The sequence below is a fragment of the Marmota marmota genome, unplaced genomic scaffold (genome assembly GCF_001458135.2).
Source record: "Marmota marmota marmota unplaced genomic scaffold, marMar, whole genome shotgun sequence".
NCBI lineage: Eukaryota > Metazoa > Chordata > Mammalia > Rodentia > Sciuridae > Marmota > Marmota marmota.
Genome location: NW_025999900.1, coordinates 22,363,821 through 22,384,946, shown reverse-complemented (window position 1 = coordinate 22,384,946; position 21,126 = coordinate 22,363,821). Strand labels below are relative to the sequence as shown.

Sequence of the window (21,126 nt, the reverse complement as noted above, 5' to 3'; positions counted from 1 at the left end):
TATATATATATATATATGTATATATATATGTATATATATACATATATATATATACACACACATATATATATATATACATATATATATATACATATATATATATATATAGAGAGAGAGAGAGAGAGATAGATATAGATATATCTGTTGCGTCATATGTTTCTAAGGCTGCTAACAAGCAGCCTTAGAATGTGTTATGTTAGTTGATTGACTTAAAAACTGAGTTAGATTTTTTGCTCCATTATGGATGAGACTTTTTGTTTTTAATTTAGGTAGTTAACTCTGCACCTAATTTGGTCAATACATTATCTAGGTGGTTAGAGATACCTGGATGTTATTTAAAGAAGGGGAGAGTCTGTGTAGTTGAACTCTAAGCCTTAAGCCTGTTTGGTTTCCGTATTCTCATGGACTAATTGGCTTAAGTCTCATGTAACAATGCTAAGTATTAGGGTTTGGTGTTGACATACAGACATTTCCTTTTGAACTTGTGCATGTTTTAAAATATCTTAGTATTTCAAAGTTCATAAAATATCAAGGGACATACCATTAAGTGCTCAGTTATTTCAATCAGAATAGGATTTAAAGTTGTAGTCTCTTGAATAAAGAATTTAAAAAGAATCAAACCAAATGCAGGACTTGTTCTATGACAAGCTGTCATTTCATCTTGGTGAATGATTATAGTCATTTCTTTCATTGGAATAAAGACTTATTTTAATAAAGAATTTAACAATTATACATATGATTATATATGTATTAAATATATAATAAATCTGTTAAAATTATTTAAAACATTGCAATAAATTTTAAAATTTACTTAAATTTACTGGTTTGTGTATAGATTTAACACATGTTAAATGATGAAAGATGTTGGGGTTTGGGGACATACTTGGGTAGTCATGACCAGTGTTTCTGTTTATGATTCTTTTATGAGATTCATCATCTTTGTTAGTTTAAAAATTATTGGGATGGCAGAATATAGGAGGTTGCTTTCCTGGCTGCTCTGTGGAGTGAAACCAAGAAAGCAGACAGGCAGTTTCTCAGCAAGGTAGGTGAACAAAAACAAGAGGAGCTTTACTAGAATTTAAAACTGGACATTCAAAGCAGATTGGAGACTCAGGAAGTTGAATGTAATAGAATAATGAAGAAATTCCCAGCAGTAAAGCCAGTGATGCAGCCAGGTGTGAAGCACCAGCCAGAGCAGCCCCTCCTTGAGGAAAGTAGAAGGAAAAGGGAATTAAAAGAATCCCCATTTTTAGGAGGCCTCGAGGCATATGTGGGTATAGAGCATTTAGAGATCAAGGACACTGCCCAACTAAACTGCAAGGTGCTCTGCACGATATCCTTGTGTTGAAAAGAAGCCACCATTTCTCCAGGCAGCATGCAGAGGACAAAGGTAGGAACCATTTTGCAGCTACAACATGGGGGCTGGCAGCTGAGGGAGGTGCTTCCTGGAAAACTCCAGTTTGGCCCAAAATACAGGTATAGTAAACACACACTGCATAACATAGAGTGTGCTTAAGTGGCCAGAGAAAATAAAACATGGAGAGGGGTTTACACAGGGGACAGCTGGTCATGGCAACCCACCTTGCTCTACCCCTACCCCTCTAATCAGGATATTTTTAGGACTGGCTGGGAGAGACATGTCTGTCTGGGGATCTGGAAGTGAGTGGGTAGGAGAGAGATTGAGTCTGGAGACTGAACTCAAGATCAAGAAACAGGGAGTCCTCAGGTGACATAGGGGACTAAGAATTGACTCCTCCAATGTGTGAATCGAAACCAGGAAAGATCTCTGGGGTATAGTCTTCCTGTATGGACTGCCAATTACTGGGTCCCAGAGGTGCCCTGATTTAAAATTTCCAGACTAACTGGCATTCAGCAAAGAGCCTGGAGCCTACCTAAGCCTAAACCTTGCCTCCAGGAATTCCACCTATGGGATTATCTGTCTTACTCCAGCAATCCAGAGGGTGGAACATCACACTCCAAATGACTCCACCTAAAACTGCTGAGAAGTGAAGCTGAGAATCTTTTGAACTCCAGAGAAAATAATTATTTAACTTTTCATAGATTTCTCTCCTCTTTTTTTCATTTTTCCTTTTTTTCCACTGTGTTTAATTGTGACCTTAATGGTACATGGATATTTGTACATACTCATGTGTGATTTTTTTTTCTCATTTCTAGCCTTTTTGAAGACAACCGTTTTTCATGGATCAGCTTTTTGATGAGTTTTATTTTTAATTTTAAAAACTTTTAAATTTGGGCTGGGGATGTGGCTCAAGCAGTAGTGCGCTCGCCTGGCATGCGTGTGGCCTGGGTTCGATCCTCAGCACCACATACAAAGATGATGTGTCCGCCGGAAAAAAAACTAAAAAAAAAAATATATTAAAAAAATTCTCTTAAAAAAATTTTTTTTTTTTTACTTTATATACACATATTTTCTCTTACCTATCTGTTTTTCTTGATTCCCTCTCTATTTTCTTCTGGTAACAGTCAATCTCTATTGTTCTCTCTTTCATTCTTCCTTAATATTTTCACTTTTATCTTCTCTGTTCATCCCTCATAATCATCACATCCTATATCACTTCTGTTCTCTCTCTGTCTACCATTTGAAATTGTAAACTCTCTTGCAAACTTGCTGTTTTTATTGTAGGCAATAACTGGTCATATCATTTTTGTTATTGTGATAAGTAGCATTGTTGATGTCATAATAGAAACTATTTGGTTTAATGCCGTATATTGTTTGCATTCGTTGTTATTATTTGTGCCCCCCTACATGGTAAGGTACTGGAAACCTTTAGGAATACTACAAATCCACAAGGTAGAAATTGTACTACCTCAGATTTATACTGCTAGATGAGTAGACCCACAAATAACATGAAAAATCAAAGGAGCAAATCATCCCAAACAAAGATACTTCAATAACAGAATCTAATGACACCATGGTGGAAGAAATATCAGAGACGTTATTTAGAATGTATCTAGTTAAACTGATCTATGAAGTAAAGGATGATGTAAGGAGTGAAATCAGAAAGAAAATACAGGGAGTGAAAGATCACAGTCTATAAAGAGATATAGTGTTGAGAGCCACTGTTAAGTCGGAATGACACCTGGCATTTTGCCAGAGGGAATGGTTGAAAGGTGACCCTGCTCCGGGATTAGGACAGATCCTACTGGGAATAGGGTGGCTCCGGCTGGCTGCCTCGGGTGCCCGCTACTTTGGAGTTCCCTGCGGGGGTTCCGGGAGAATTGGCGCATGGAGCCCGGTGGAGGGAGTGTGTTCCTGGGAAGTGTGTGGAGAGGGCCCGTGAGAGTTCAGGAATAAAGAGTTGCTGTTTGAACCTACAAGGCTTTGTGCCGGCTAAGTTATTTTGTGCCCAGCCAGACTGCGGCAATATAGATTCTGAAAAGTAATCATGCAAAGATCCTCAAAATTAAGGAATCAATAAACCAAATTAAAAATTCAGTAGAAAGTATCACCAACAGACTACTTCACTTGAAAGACAGAATTTCAGGCGATGAAGACAAAATATATAATCTTGAAAACAAAGTTGACCGTAGAGAAAAGATGTTAAGAGACTATGCACAGAACTTCTAAGAAATATGCGGTAACCTGAAAAGACCAAATTTAAGATATATCAGGATAGATGAAGTCTCAGAGATATAAACCAAAGGAATGCACAATCTTTTCAATGAAATAATATCAGAACATTTCCTAAACTTAATGGAAAATCAAATACAGGAGGCTTATAGGGCCCCAAATATACAGAATTAAAGCAGACCCACAGCAGGGCATATTATTATAAAAATGCATAACATACAGAATAACCAAAGAATTTTAAAGACTGCTAGAGAAAAACTGCAAATAATGTTTAGTGTGAAATCAGTCCAGATCTCAGCTGGTTTCTCAACCCTCATATCAAGGAGGTCTTAGAATAATATATACCGAGCCCAATTACATATACCAAGCACTGAAAGAAAATGAATACAAGCTAAGAATACTGCCAGCAAAATTAATCTTCAGGATTGATGATGAAATAAAAACCTTCCATGATAAACAAAAGTTGAAAGAATTTACAGCTAGAGAATCTGTACTTCGGAATATTCTCAATAAAATATTTCATGATGAAGAAATGAAAAATAAAGTGAAAACGAACAAAGGGAGGAACTATACTAGAAGAATTTTCACTCAAAGGAGAAACTAATTCAAACTACAAGCAAGAAATAAATCAAAATGACAGGGAAGAAAAATAATTTCTGAATAATAATATTGAAAGCAAATTTTGGCTTAAACCCATGGCTTAAACCCATCAGTCAATAGACATAGATTGGCAGATTGGATTAAAAAACAAGACCAACAATATGCTGTCTTCAAGAGACTCACCTCATAGGCAAAGACATCCACAGACTGAAGGTAAAGGGATGGGCAGAAAACATATCATTCATGTGGGTCTTTTAAACAAGTTGGGGTTTCTATCCTTGTATCAGATAAAGTGAACTTCAAGCCAAAGTTAGTCAGCAGGGAGAAAGGAGGCCATTTCATACTGCTTAAGGGAGCTATAATTAACAAGACATAAAAATTGTAAATATTCATGCCCAAACAATGGAGAATCTACGTACATCAAAGAAACCCTTCTGAATTTCAGGAATCAAATAGACCACAACACAATAATACTGGGTAACTTTAACATGCCTTTGTTACTACTGAATAGATCCTCCAAACAAAAAGTAAATAAAGAAGCTGTAGAACTAAAAAATACAATTGACAACTTAGACTTAACAGGCATATATAGACTATTTCATCCTTCAAGGACTGAATACACTTTCTTAGCAGTGCATGGTTCCTTCTCTAATATAAACCATATTAGGTAAGCTATCACATATGTTGGCATACGGTTGTTATATTACCTTAATATATTTTTAGCATCTGTAGGGTTATTTTGATAGTTCCCTTTCCATTAATTTTTGTATTCTTTTTTTTTCTTAATTAGACTTGTTTGGTTTTTATCAATGTTTAGCTGTATTATTTCTTCTCTATTTAGTATATTTCTGCTCCTACTCTTATTTTTACCTTCCTACTGATTTGAACACAATTTGATTATTAATCTTGCTTCTTTCTGATACCAGTACTTTAAGTTATAAATGTTCATCTGAGTACTGTTTCATTCTAGAGATTCCGATATTTTAAGATTTTATTATCGCTTAGTTCAAAGCACTTTTTATTTACTTTTCTTGTGCTTTCTTCCTTGTCCTGTGAAATATTTATAAGTGTGCCATTTAATTTTGAAGTAGTTGACATGTGGGGGTGGGGTCCTTTATATCTAATGTAATAAATCATGCAGGAAACACAGTCTGCATGATTTCAAATTTTAAAAAATGGAAAGGCTTTTTATATTGACTGTATTGATTATATACATGTCAAAACTGATAAAATTGGGCTGGGGTTGTGGCTCAGAGGTAGAGCACTTGCCCAGCATGTATGAGGCACTGGGTTAGATCCTCAGCACCACATAAAGATAAAATAAAGGTATGTGTCCACCTACAACTAAAAAACAAATGTTAAAAAAAATTTGATAAAATTGCATACTTCAAATATGTGCAATTTATTGTACGTCAATCTTACCTCAATAAATACATACAAATATACGTGTGTATGTGTGTGTGTGTTTGTAAAAAAGTGCTGAGGATGTAGCTCAGTGATAGAGCACCATTCAATCTCCACTATCAATAAACAAATAAATAAAACAAAAATTATTGTACATGTACAAAAATATGATAATTCTATAAGTGGGAAATGTCTACAATGGAAATAAATGTCTTTGAATATAAAATTAAATGTTTCAGGTTCATGTCATTATGACTCCTGAACAAGTGATAAAATTAATTACTTACATTACAAATGAATAGCAGTACCTAACTAGGAAGCTGCTTCAGGCCTCTGAGTAGCTTGGTGAGGAAAATATTTGCTAAAGGTGACAGCATGTACCTAGCCTATTTCCCATATGCCACAGGTCACTGGTAACAACTTTACCAATTTCTTAAGCTTTGAGTTCTGTTTGCACTCATACCTATAAACTTCTTTCTTGGCGTTGATTTTACTGTACCTCAGAGGTTCTGGTATGCTGTTTCCATTTTTATTAGACTCTAGGAATTTTTAAATTTCTTCCCTGATTTATTCAGTGGTCCATTTTTCCATTCACAAGTCTACTATTCAATCTCCATGTGTTTGAATTTTTTCTGTACTTGCTCTTGTTTTTGATTTCTAGTTCATTTCCACTAAGATCTGATAAAATACAAGGAATTTTTCATTTGCAGCAGTTTTATATACTCTGGGGAAGGCAGGGACTTCACATACATCATAGCATCTCTTAGCAAATCATCACACACCACGGGAAAATCATAAAACAACTCTAAAACATGGTTAGCACATTCACTGGCAGGAACAAGTTGGGTAAGGGTGATTGGCCAGTAAAAGAGGGGGATTCGTTTGAACTGATTGGTTTAAGCCATGAGGGGAGTACTGCTGAACTACCTGGTTTCCCAACATGTTATCAACTACCAACTACTGGGAGGGTCATCTGGCATCCCAGGTATTTCCCTGTCTCATGCTGATTGGTGGCTGCTGGGGGTTGCTATGGGTCCCCACCTAGCCTGACTGAGTCTGGGACACCTGGAGCAGCAGATCTCTCCTGGTATTTGTAGATAAACAACTCAGCAGGGTGGGTATGTGCCTAGGAGTGCTCCTGGGTCTTTCCAAGGACAAAGGTCACGCCCTCTTCCTTGGACAGGCTTTGCTATGAGGTAGAGGCTAGTTTTTCACTTTGAGCTCTTATACTATTCTGTTTGATCTAATTTACTGGTGGGCTTTGCAATTGAGTTTTTCATCTGACTTACAGAGCTTTTTATTTCTAGGATTTCTGTCTTTTTTTTCCAAAACTTACGTCTTTATTGTTCATTTATGTCATGCAATGTCTTCCTTAATTCATTTAACGGTTTATTTGTATCTCTTGGAATTCAACGAGTTTTTTTAAAAATTATTCTTTTGAGTTATTTTTCTGGCATTTCATCCACTTTCATATCTTTTGAATCACTTACTAGAGAGTTATGATGAACTTTAGAGATGTCACGTTTCCTTTTTTTTTTTCACATTCTGTTTCTGCATTGAGTTGTGCACATCTTTGGGGGTGGATGACTCTTTACTTTTATGTGAGACCCTTCTTAGTAAGCAGACTTTGTTTGATTGTGTGCTCTGGGATATCATTTTATTGTGTATTGTTGAGTATAATTTCAGATGGGCTTCATTGTATAATGTCCCTATCACTTCTTTGTTTGTGATTAGTGTATTTTAACACAGCCCATACTATGTGTTGGAGCCTGAGGAACCCTCCTTCTCTGTAGGTTTGTAACAATGGTCCGTTCACCTGAATATAGCCATCATTATTCTAAGTCTTATTTAAAAGAAAAAAAAAAGCTTTTTTTTTTTTTTTTTTTGTCTCTCTCCTGCCACCTCCCCCTCCCTAACAAGATTAGGGAGACAGTATTATCTTTTCTTACCCTATTAATTCCCCTTGAACACACCTAGCACAGGAAGGTGATGCCTGCTGAGGATCTGAGAAGTGAAATTAACAAGTGAATTCTAACAGCCATCAAGGCTCCCTGGGAACCAGACAGAACATACCTGGAATGTAACCCTTGAAGAGTTTCTTTAAAACTCCCCTGTCCCTCCTGATGGGGAGAGTCACAGCCTTTGGGGCAGGAATCCCCTGTGTTTCTCCTTTGCTAGCAAAGCAATACACCTTCTTTTTCCTTTTTTCAAAACCATTAAATTGGCATTGATTGGCATTGGGGACAGGGACTGAGCTTTCGTAATTTGGTTACAAGTTTCACAAGAATGGGGACAGACGTGGTTAGAGAGCATGGTAAAGGGATGCCTTCTCTGTATTTATTCCTCTTGTCTTTTGTCAGCAGGAAGCATTCTGAAGGGGTATGGGAGTATCCAATGCTGAAGTCCCTTGTAGGTGTGTGCCCACAACAATTGTTATTTCTCTGTGCTGTGTCTATGGGGGATGAATGTGTAGGAGGGGAACTTCTGGTCCCTCTCCTTAGCCATGTCTACTTGGGACCTGGTTGTTGGCTGGGAGCTTTTATCTTCCCTATCCTTTAAGTTAAAAGATTCACCAAGATTTCAGTAGGACTAGGTTATAGCTGGAGTAAGGTCTAATTTCTCTCAGATGGGCTGAGGATATAATAGCTCAGCAGCAAAATACCCACAATATGCCCAAGTTCAGTTCAGTTCAGTTCCCAGCAACACACAGAAAGAATCCAAACAACAGTAACATAAAAACAAACCAGATAAGTAAAGTATGATCCAAATAAAAATAATACCCATAATAGCAATAACAACATAAAAGTAATATAGAATAAACCAAAAAGTTATAAAATAACTAAAGGAAGAACAAAGAACAGAAGAAGAGTTAAAAAGAAAGACAAAGGTAAAGCAAGAGAAAAGAAAAGAGGAGCAAGAAAGAAGACAAGAAAAGAGGGAAAAAATTAAAGAATTTTTAAAATGAAAAATAAAATAAAAATTGAATAGATGGACAAAAAGAGTGAGTGAAAAATTTCTCCTAAGGGAGGTACTTGGCTGTACTTGTTGGGGGTCTTATGTGGTTGAAACCTGCTAGGTAGGGAGTTGTGGGGGTTGGTTGGTCACAGCTTCAGACTGTTGTGATTCCCCTCAGCTGACACCAAATAAGTGGGGGCAGAAAGCAGGCTGCACCCATGTTTCTCTCTGTAGGAGAATATTGATGGTGCCAAGCTATATTCTCTCTGGAGGTTTTTAGTATGTGCACCCAGCATGGGGGATGTCAGAACCACAGCAAGCCCTCCTTCTAGACAGTTTGGGTGGATTATCAAGTGTGCCATGCAGTGTAGACTCATTCCAGAGGTTTTCAGTCTGTACCTTATGTAGCAAGGCTCTGTTGGGATCACTGTATGTCCTTGTCACTGAGGATGTATATGCACCATTACCTGGGGCCTATATTCAGCCCTAGAGATTTCTAGTCTGTGCAGCTAGGGACTTGGCAAACATCCAAACTGCAGCATTTCCTGGATTTGCCCCTGAGCGAGCGCAGGGGTGGGGGTTGGGGAGGTGGTAATCAAACCACAGGGTTCTGTGCTAGAGTGGTGGTCACCAGGTAACTTCTACTCACAGTGAGCAGGATCACTGACTGCTGCAACCTCCACTTAATCCCATCATAGCAGTGTTCCCTGCTATTTGAACCTGGTTTGTTTCAGACACTCTCCCAAGTCTTGACTGCATCATGTGGCCATCTTCCATCCAATCATTGTGGCAGGGTGTCCATGGGGACTCTGAATTGTGATTGTTCAAGATTGTCTGATCCCCAGAGCAGTTTAGTCCCTAACAGTAAGATCCTTTCCAAAATCACTCTTCTTCACTATAACACCCTATATATACTGAGCAACATAAGGAATTGCTTCTCTAAAACTACCTTGTTGTGCAAGAGGAGTCACTCTTAGACTCCAAATCCCTGACCTAGATTTAAGGCTTTTAAGAATGGTGGATTTCTCCTGCTGCTAGTATCAAGGTTGTTTCACTTTCCTACTTATCTTATGCTGTTGTGCTGGGATTGGATTGAAGTTGCAAATTGCTTTGAACTTTTCTGTGAGTTTCTTTTTTGATTTACCAAGCTGCTTAGATTTTTTCATCCCCTCTTTGTTGGTTCTCAAGAGTTCTTCCTCTCTCTTCTCAGAATATAGTTTCTCCTTTGTTGTCCTGACTTTTGTCTCCTGCAAGGTTCTGCAAAGGGTACTTCTGTTCCACCATCGTGGCTCCATTCCTAGGATCATATTGCAAAGTTTTTCATTAATGAAAACATTTATTAACAATTATTTGGGGCTGGGGATGTGGCTCAAGCGGTAGCGCGCTCGCCTGGCATGCGTGTGGCCCGGGTTCGATCCTCAGCACCACATACAAAGATGTTGTGTCCGACAAAAACTGAAAAATAAATATTAAAAAAAAAATTCTCTCTCTCTCTCTCTCTATTAAAAAAAAAGAATTATTTAAGAAATTACTTGAGCTTTGTAGTTTCTCAGAAAATTGAATGGTAATAGTTGTGACTTTTAAAATATTGGATCAGAAATTTGAGCTATAAACCTAACATTTATTTCACTATTTTGAAATACTTGTTTTCTAGTCATTGTATTCCACAGCCTACAAGCTCTCTTTACTATTAGAGTTTTTAAAATAAAGTACATAATTTTATGCAGCATTGCTTAGTGGGAGTAATTCAGCATGGTAATCTTGGCAAATTGCATAGCTAAAGATTGTATTAATTATGAAACTGTTATTACATGTTCAAAACTGAAAGTTTAACTACTGTTATTAAAGTTACTGTTATATATTTGCCTCTATTTCTTAGTGTCTCTATTAATACTTATTGTTAAACTTTAGAAACTATAGAAGAAATTTAAGTGGATTTTTATAGTTAAATAAAATCTATTAGCATTAGGATATATAATGAATTAAACACTTTATATGATCATTTTTTATTTATTTTAGAAAGACATTTTCTGAGAGCCGTTGTATTGTTTGATTTCAAATGGCTGCTCTTAATGTTATCATTATAGATTGATTTAACTTGGTTTAATACTTTTTTATCTTTGATTTGCCAAGAACTTCAGTTGATTGTGTGGAAATAAAAGTCTTTGTGTGTGGCACTATGTCATTCATCAGAACTTGGCACCTGTATGAATCTTAAAACAGGCTGTTTGTTCCCTGCAGAAACTATTCTATAAGCTGATTTTGTTTTATATTGTGTTTTGTACTAGATTAAGTGATTTGGTTTAGTTTGGCTTAGGGCAAAACATCCCAGGATATTTTATAAAATCTTAGTATGTTATTAGCTCTCTGAAAATAATACTAGTTTTAAAGTTTTGCTTTTTTGTTGTTGGTTTGTTTTAAACTAGAATGTTGTGCCATACCATATCCATTCTCAAGTGCCATTTGCAACTCTCATTGAAAACTACTGTAATGTTCAAAATAGTATATTGTTTTGCCTCCAAATTTTGAAAATGTGGAAGTATCTGAAAATACCAGAAATTAATTTTTCTCTTGATAATTTAATGTGGTCCTTAAAAGACATCTAGAGAAAAAAAATTAATAGGAGATAGATGTGCATGTATACACACACACATACACACACTTAGCAGAAATTGGTTCATGCAGTTATGGAGGCTGACAAGCCCCATTTGCAGTCAGCAAGATGGTGACCCTGTAGAGTGAAAGTATGTTCCATTCCGAGTCAGAAGGCCTAAGACCCAGAATTACTGATGGTGTAGTTTTTACTGAAGACTAGTAGGATTGAGCCCCCAAATAGCCAATATGCCAGAGCCTAATGCTGGAAAGACTTAATGTCCTATCACAAGACAACCAGGCAGGAGACATTCCTATTCATGGTAGGGAGGGATGTTCACTTTCCCTAGTCTACCGATCCACTGATCTGCTTATCCAGATATGTGCTAACAACACTCCTAGAATAATGCTTGACCAAACAGATGAGAACTCGGTGATGCACTCAAGTTGACACCCAAAATTATCACAGTGACTTTTAGTGGTGGGAAATAGATGGACTGATTTTTTTGTTTTTTGGTAATAATTTCTTGATCACTGAAGATTATACCAAAGAAGAATTATCTGTGAGAGAGATATAATATTCTTAATGTAGAATAATTTATTTCCATCATAAATTTTTAAAATTTTCAACTCCTGAATTCTGAGACTACTATTAATAGTCCCTAATTGAACTAAGAAATGTGGTTCCAAAAAAAAAATTTGCTTAATTCTCAGAAACCCTTTCATACGTTTTTAATTTTTCTATTCTAAAAAATTCTTGCTATGTGTATTAGTTTATTTAGAGCTTTTCACTCTATTTAAACAAATAAGTAAAAAACCATAACAAAGTATAATTATAAAAGGTAATGAAGAAATAATACATTTTCCAATTTCAAGAGAGTCATAAAGATCACTTCCTTTCTATTCATTTGGGCTTTCTGTCATTATATGACATCCTCAAGTTTTCCTACTAAACTCCTAGGTAACTTATCAACGTTTAGTTATTAAAAGAAAAGTAGTACATGCAGGCACATGGTAAAAAATAAAGTTATACATATAGATTCAAAATGAAGGTAAATGCTTCTTTTCCTCATTTTCTCAGCCTGTCTACCCCCAACTCTTAAAACCCTTTCTTCACTGGGAATAGTTTCCTATTTATCAACCTAGGGTATGGGGGGAATAGGCCTGCTCAATCATGTATATCAAGTATAACATTTTTTCTGTTTATTTTTCCATGTTTTGCGCCTATATTGTTTTGACTAAGAATATTTTGTATAAGAATTTTATTCATATTTTCCATCTTACTCATCTTTTTCTCGTTCATACAATATAGCTGTTTAAAAAGTATTTGTTGAACGAATCTTTCATATATAGCACATGTATCTCTTGCATTTATGGTATAAGCCATATAGGTTTACTATGTGGTTGAACCACTTTTTATTTGTTGAGTTTTCTATTGGATATTTATGTTAGTGCTGGTTTCCATCTACCATCTCTTCCTTACCTGTTCATCCATACATTTGACAAGTTTATGCTGAGTACTTGCTTTGTGCCACACATTTTTCTGGGGATACAAAGAGAAGAAAATCAAGGGTCTTGTTTACATGTGACTTTTATGTACAAAATTGCCTGAGATATCTTGAAAACAAAGAAATAAAACCTAAGCAAATCAATTTCATGAAGACGGTAGTATATGTAATGCAGTGAGATTTTAGATAGGATGACCATGCAAAGTCTTTAAAATACACACACATACACACACACATACATATATGTACACACACACACATTTATTTATTTATTTATTTATTTTAGTTGTAGGTTGACGCAGTACCTTTATTTTATTTCTATGTAGTGCTGGGGATCCAACCCAGTTCTTCACACATGCTAGGCAAGCACTTTTCCACTGAGCCACAACCCCGTGCAAAGCCTTTTTTGAGGAGGACTTCTGGACAAGGCCTGATTGATGAGAAAAAATATTTTAGATATCTAGGGACAGTTCTAAGCAAAGAGACTCACAAGTGCAAAACCTTAGGCAAGAATAAGCTTGGTGTGTTCGAAGAACAGAAAAAAGTCCAGGACAACATAGCATCAGTGAGTATTTGCTCTTATGAATAATACTGCTTCAGTGAATCTTTGTATATAAAAATATTTTTTAAAATATTTTTGTAAATATTTTTAGTTTTGGAACTGTGTAGTCCAATAGTATATGCATTTTCAATTTTGCTATCTATGGTGCAGAACTTCTTTTATCCCTTGTTCTTTCTCCATCAACCTTCTCTTTCTTTCTTAGCTCTAAGGAAATTCAGTTTCTGGAGCCTGGCAGGGTTGGACATTTATGTGAAAGGAATTCCTTTTGGGAAAGAATGTGCCAAGAGCTGTGAATGTTTGAGAGACTTTTATATATTTGGAAGACAATCCAACAGTAGGATATAAGTTTATATAGTATATGTTGTGTTAAGTAATATTTGGCTGTCTGAAAGACAGTGCTCTCCTTTGACCATTTAATAAGACTGTTTAAATTCAGAAATAATTAACATTTCTCAATCTAAGAAATAATAAATTCCAAGTTTTTCTAGTTACATTTGGATACAGTACAGTATTATAAGTGATTTCTAGTTTGATACTTGGATGCAACTCACACAGACTTGTGATTAAGTTAAGGGAATTTGAAGAAAAATTGCCACCAGCCAAAGCCTTAGCTAGAATGTGGCTTTTGTGAAGTATGGCTTTTAAAATAGTTTTAGAAATCCTTGATACTGCTACTTTGGCAAATAAATACAATTTTTAAATGCTTCTTTATGAAAAGGCATTATTTACTTTTAAACAGTATCACTTATGCTTTTTTACACAAATTAGAAATTTTAGATTGGCCAAGAACAAATTTTGTTTCATGAAGTGTTTTAATTACCAGGTAAATAAGGAGTGTCAAGTCATACTTTAGAGCATAGAGATGTTTGTTTGAATTTTTTCAATCTATATTTTTTTGATGGGGGAATATAGGAAACTTTGTCAGATATATCACGCTTCTTATGTGCCTAGAGAGAGAAGGAGATATGCAATATGCTTAATTTCTTTTTCTTTTTTTTTTTTTTTGAAAGAACAATAAATTTTACTTCCTTTGAGAATTAAAAATAACTTAGAAGAATGATGTTAGGAATCTGTGATGGAGAGAGAATATTTTGATTTAACAGATGCTACTGTGATATGTAATGTTGATTATAGATTTTTTTTTAAACTAAGTAAGCTTCTCCAGTACAACTTATAAACAAATTTTAGTTGGAAATTGATTTTACTTTGCTTTTTGAATCTGGTATAGATTACTAATAATAAATCAATTAATTTACATTTGATCTGTAATGATTAAGCAACCCAGTTTTTCTCATTGTCTGCTACAGTCATCTAACTAGTTTTAATGTGAATATATACTTTTTTACTGAAAATTAAGTTCTTGATATCAAATCTTTATGATAAGGACTGGAATTAGTATTTTATTAGCCTTAATCCATTGTCCTTAAAAGGATAGAAATGTAAAATATGTTGCATGTTTACAGAAATCCATTCCTATTATAATATGTGGATATGTATTTTAATTGTTTGAATCATTAAAACATCTAATTTTTGCCTAAGAATATGCAAATGTGCCATTAAATCTGTTTTTAAAGATTTTTCCAGTTTAATGTCTGAATCCAAATTCATAAAGAGTTGGAAAAATGAGATGTCTGAGCTATAGGATTCACAGGGATTTCATATGAAGCCTATTTAATCAGGATAACACTGTTATTAATATTCATAATGTCAGCTGGAACACAAATGACAGACTATGGGGCCTAAAAATTTTACTTGGTGAATTTATTAAAAGTAGCTTAAAAAATTAATGGAATTTAAGTAAAGTTGGTGAATATGAAAATCTTATGTTAGCAGAAAAAAATCTCTATTAGAACTTTCTTTAAGATCATTTTGCATTGATGTCTTTTGACAGATTTCATTGGTACTTAAAGAAGAAAGATGCATGAATGGTCATTTAAGAGGATTTAAACACATTGGCACATTAATTTTTACATGAATAATAAGTACTTTCCAAAAGCAATTAACTTACAGTGTACAAGATATGAATTGAAAAATAAGACTCTGACATCAAGGGCAAAGCAAATGTGCTGTACATTTTAAACTTAGTAACAGGATTTTTTAATATTTTGATTTATTTTATTTTTATAGTTTGCAGAGGATATGACTTAGAATATGGTTATATTAATGCATTTGAAAGCAAATTAGAAGGGCATTAATTTAATGCTTTCTTCCTCTCATATGATATTGGTATTGTGTTAAGCATTATCTTCTCCAAGTCATTTGCATTTATTGAAGAAGTAAACATTTGTTGTGCTAATTGCAGTATTTTGTTAGAGAACATGTTCAATGCTTTAGAAAGGCAAAGGGATGATACCAATTAGGTTTAGTGGCAGAAATACATGTTTTAACAAACACTTTTGATTATAGCATTACTTAAAAGTATAATAAGCTTCTGAAAGTTCTGTGTGAAAAGTTAAGGACCATCTGACTAGTAGAATAGTAAATTCATCCTGAATTTTAGGCTAGGAAAGTAAAAACTTAAGAATGCTGTGAGACCAGCAGGCACTTTATGTTGCACAAGGCTTATTACTTTTTACATTTTAAAATATGCTTATTATGGAAGTTATACCAGTATTTAAGTTTTTGTTTTTATTATTGGTGTTCATTAAAAATAATTAATTTTAGAGTATTCTGTGAAATCAGTAAAATTATTCGTTTTACAAACTTTTATAAAAATTTTAGTACTTGTGAAAACATAGCTAGTTATTATTGAATATCATTCTAATTAGGGCTTGAGCCTTGCCATTGAGAGATCATAGGTATTCATAATGGTAGTTCAGATGGGTACTAGAAGGTTCACTTCCAGTCTGTGTTTAGGAATTGTCCAGTACGTTTTGAAACTCAGAGCTTTATTGGAAAAAGCATTAACTTAATGGGAGTATTTACAAATTACCATAGTTTTATACTGCATGGAATGAAATCAAATGGGTATATACTAGTTAATATTATTTGTCTAGCTGCTTTTAAAGAAGGTGTCATTGGATTTTTTGTTTTGGGCCCCGATGTATTCACTTATGTGCCCAGGAGAGGGCAGCATTTTACTATGTCAGGCTCATAAAAGAATTTGCCCTGCTTAGACTGTCAATGTTTCTTGTAATTACTCCCAGTATATTTGTTGCTTGCTTATGAATTAACTTGCATTTATGGAACTAAATCATTCCAATCATTTAATTACACCTGAGGAGCTGAACTATAATTGCTTGCTTCCAACTAGGATCTGATATGGCTTGAGCAGTATTAATTTGGTGTTTACTTTTCTGAGTGCTAAAAGCATTAAAATGATTGTGCAATGGGATTACATTTTACTAATTGCTGGCATTCATTAGCTGGGTAAATGATGAGGAAGAGTGACTGTATATTGCAGAGGGATAAAATTATGGTTTTAAATAGTATATTACTAAGCACATTAAAGCCTGTAAGACATGTTTTAAAATACTCCAGAGGTTATTAAAGACTGTATTTTCTACATGTCTTGCTATATGAATCTCTTATTAAAATACTTCAATTATTATTAACCTTTTTGGGCAATATGTAGGGAAATGGCTTCATTGACTGGAACATATTTCTTTGATATTAATAACTTCCTATATTTTCAACTAATCCAAAAGTAAATGAGAAACTTAGAAAAAGATTGCCAACTCCACATCAACATATTTAGAGAAAATTGGAAAAGGAGAAGCTTACTACAGCTTTATTTGAGGACTTTTTAAAGAACGCAGGGTTCTAGCTGTGAGGTAAATCTAATTTTATTCCCTTTTAAAGCAAGACAAAAACAAAACAAGAAACTTACATAGCTTTTACCATGTTTACTATGAAAACAAGTACAACAGAGAAATACCAATAATTTCACAATTTAATGATTTGACTTCTTTGATTTAAAAATTACAATAACAAGATTAAATTGCTTTTACAAGTTTAAATGTTTTATATGAATATATGCATAGCAAACTCAGATTAATAAATTTGAAATTTTTGGTGCACAAATTATAGCATAAACAGTAAAATTTTTTAGATGCAAGAAATTATAGTTGGAGAAACGTTAAATAAATTAAATGTTCTATAACCAAAGCAGCAAAAATGTCTAAAAAACTTAACTTGAACTATATTTATGAAAATATAACTGTGAGGAAAAGAACCTTTTTTTGAGAAAAAGATTTTATTTCACCTGTTGAAATAGACTTAATTGTCCTATTGTAAATGTTTTCAAAAACCATTTATCCTTTTAATTCTCTGTTAAACAAAGGTAAGGTTTAGGTGTGTTCTGATATATTGTTTTAAGTTTATTTATCTAGAGTTGGCTTTATTTTAGCTTCAATCTTGAAGTAAAAACCAGGGACATTGCCAGAGCAAATAAGAACAAAAGTACAAATGGAGGACTGGTCAAAAGGTAAGGACTTTTAAGGTATTAGTATGAATCCCCAGGTGTTGTGGCAGTTCAAGGCACTGAATGAAATGTGTTTGTTCTAACCAATATGTGAGGCAGACATGCACACATGCAAACATATGTGCACTTGGGCGTGTGCGTGCACGCACACACACACACTCACACACACACACACACACAAAGGATACCCACACAAAGAGATCCATGTATTACAAAAGAGACACAAAGACCCAGAAAAAGAGACATACATGTGCACATAAATAAAGAGATAAACATAAAAAAGACACTGAGAGTAAGAGGAAAAAGATGCACAGAGAAATAAAAACAAACATACAAAAAGAGAAGATGGTGACACAGAGAAAGAGAGATACAGAGGCACACTCACAGAGAAAAAGACATAAAAAGGGATGTAATTAGAGAGGAAGACACAGAAAAACATAGACATATATACAGAAGCACACAGAAAGAAACACAAACAGAGACTCAGAGTAAGAGATACACTGAGAAGACGATGTACAGTGAGGGAGAGACAGGAAAGAAAGACGCACAAAACTAGAAGCACAGGCATACACACAGATAAACACACAAAAAAAGACTCTCAGAGGCAAAAGCCATGCATAGTAGAAGAGACAGAAAACACACATACACTACACATAGAAATAGACTGAGACACATAGATACAGACATTCACGTCTTGAGACACACCCAGAGGCACTTCAAGAGGGAAAGAATCAGAAGGAGCAAGAGAGATCTGCAGAGATATAAGATGTAGAGATGTGGGGATGGAAACAAAGATTCTTTGAGAAAGAGAGAGAGAGGCACAGGAAGAGACAGAGAGAAGCAAATACAGTTACACACAGGCCTAGAACACAGCCTAAGAGACAGAACAGTTGTGCACAGAAACAGTTTGAAAGTCATTTCAAACTCATAGACTGAGAGCCTGAAATAGATAGACAGACAGACAGATAAATGAGTGGTAGTACATGTAAGCAACATCTACATGGAACAGGGAAAAAGAGGATTTAAAGTCTATTATGGTAAAATGTTGAAGATATGGAATCCTTAGAAAAATGAATCATTTGAATATAATACAGTTGAAAACTTAAACCTTTATATACATCTTTTTCATTTCTTCTCAATTTTATAATTTAAAATATAGAATTCTTACTAAAGTACTATATAATCTTTCCCTTTTGTGTTTCCTTTTACCCACAATAATGCTCTTTTCAAATTCACAAATATTCAGGCACATTATTCCTTGTTTTAGAAAGTTAAAGGCTTTTTGGCGTGGGGGCTGTTTCATAGTCATTATGTTAAATCAGTTGATTACATATTTTTTCCTGAAGTATTAAAAGATATTATGCTTTCTGAGTACCTTTTTCTGAATTCTGCATTGTTTTTGACTTCCATATAAAAACTTATATAAAAGCATATATAACCTATATGAACCCTCTTGCTGTTAATGCTATCGTTAGTAATTTCCTTTCTAACTTGGGACTCTGGGCTGCTTGTTACAAATTTAGCATCCAGATGACTTATTGAATTGTGTGTAAAGTAGTAATACATAGTATCTGAGTAATGTGATTAAAGGTTCTTAATGTTAATTGTTTTAATGTATGGACTATGTGACATTTAATTTTGACCTACTCTCTTTATATTCAGGTTTATGATAAGAATACATTGGTGTGTGATTAACTAATTTTTGTTGTAGATATTTTTATTTATTTATTTATTTTGCTAGTACTGGGTATCAAACCCAGGACCTCATGCATGCTAGGCAAGCACCCTACCATTGAGCAACATTCCAACCCAATATTTTTATTATTTTATTCAAGTAAGCAAGCAACATTCTTCGTTTCAGGAGTTCAGAAAGCATTCTCCTCAATTTACTTACAAAATAAGAAAAAGTAAGCAAATTGCGACATACCTATTGTTTATATTCCCTATTCACAGGTCACATTGCTGTGAAAATCATATTGTTCAAATCAGAGGCCATAGGGCCTTTAAGGAACCAAAGGAATTAATGTTTAATGTATCTAAAAAGTGGGAAGACAAAAGGGAATTACTTCTTATAATTGTAAAAGTGACCATTCTTTTCCTGGCCTTGTTATAGAAGCACTGCTGAAATATTTTAAGTCCAAAGAGTTGATAAGGTAGATAATGTAACAGATATAACCATTTACGATTTTATTTGTTTTTATCATTATAGACATCTTGGAAAATGTAAAGCCAAGGTTGGTAGAAGGGAGTAGTGAAGATATCTACAAAATGTGTTCAACTTTCTTTAAAGAACTTAAAAACAACACTGACTGTATTGTTTAAGTCGATAGAAGTATATAAGTGTGAATACATATGTGTTGCCATATGGGGATTGGTACCAATAATGTTTTGCCTTTTGTGAAAACTTTCTATTTTTTCAGCATTTTCTTTTGTCTGCTTTTAAGAAATGAAATGTCATAATCAAAGGAGTTTATGCTTATGTAAAATCAACCCTTAGAAAAAACAACTTGACCTATGATTGATTGCTTAGTCCTCTTTAGCACTTACACTTAGCCCTTTTGTATGTGTATATTCTGTATCCTAGAATTCCGCCAATTGTGGATGGAAAATATGTGGAAATAAAAATTGCTTCTGTACTGAACATGGACAGACATTTCCTTTTGTCATTATTCCTGAAACAATACAATATATCAACTATTTACATAGTATTAGGTATTAAAATTCATCTAGAGATGATTTTAAAGTATATGGAAGGATTGTAAATAGGTTATATGCAAATTCTATGACATTTTTTATAAGGGATTTAAGCATCTAAAGATTTTGATATCTATGGGGGTTCCTGTACCAGTTCCCCATGGATACCAAAGACAACTGTACTCATTTACTTTGTAAGAAAAAAAGGCATGGAGATCAGAAAGCTTGTATGAATAATTATTTGGAATAATGTTGTAGTTTCCTGAATATTTTTTACATTAATTTAGGTAATTTTTATTAGCAGAAACATGGTCTAATGGTTTTATGGCATTCAGTGATCCTTAGGAGATAGTTTATGTAATATTTATTGATAAATGCTTCTGCCATAAGTATATATAATTCTAATAATGTAGGTTAAAATGAGGGCTAGATACCAGTTAAATTTAGAAAATTGTGAGAAACTTATTTAAATTTAGAACCTTTAGGGGTCAGTGTTCCCTAAGAAAGGTTAAAAAAGGTTACTATGCATACCAAAATTAAATATTAAATCTGCTATCTTTTAAATATTTTTTACAAAGTAAAAATAAGAAATGGTGAGAATTCCACAGCTTGAAGAAGCCTTAGACAAAAACCTTAAAGTTTATTATTTAAGAATCATTTACTATGCTTTTAAAACACAATAGTTACTTTTATGTATTATCTTAATATAGATATGAAATGCATGTTTTTAAACTAATTGGCCTTTATGGTTAAAGTGAGCATTATTCTAAATCAGGATTCTTTGTACTCATTTGAA

The 21,126-nt window shown here is 34.1% G+C and overlaps 1 protein-coding gene across 7 annotated transcripts in view; it reads left to right on the top strand.

The window, feature by feature from the left end:
• Mipol1 (mirror-image polydactyly 1) overlaps positions 1-21,126 on the top strand; it is a 326,985-nt gene that overhangs the window by 59,451 nt on the left and 246,408 nt on the right. Inside the window, exon 3 of one of the 7 annotated variants that reach the window (XM_048798662.1) lies at positions 17,562-17,639. The exons of the other annotated variants lie outside the window; for them this stretch is intronic. The gene's annotated coding sequence lies outside the window, so the exon portion shown is untranslated. The remainder of the gene's footprint in view (positions 1-17,561; positions 17,640-21,126) is intronic. 7 annotated transcript variants of the gene reach the window in all.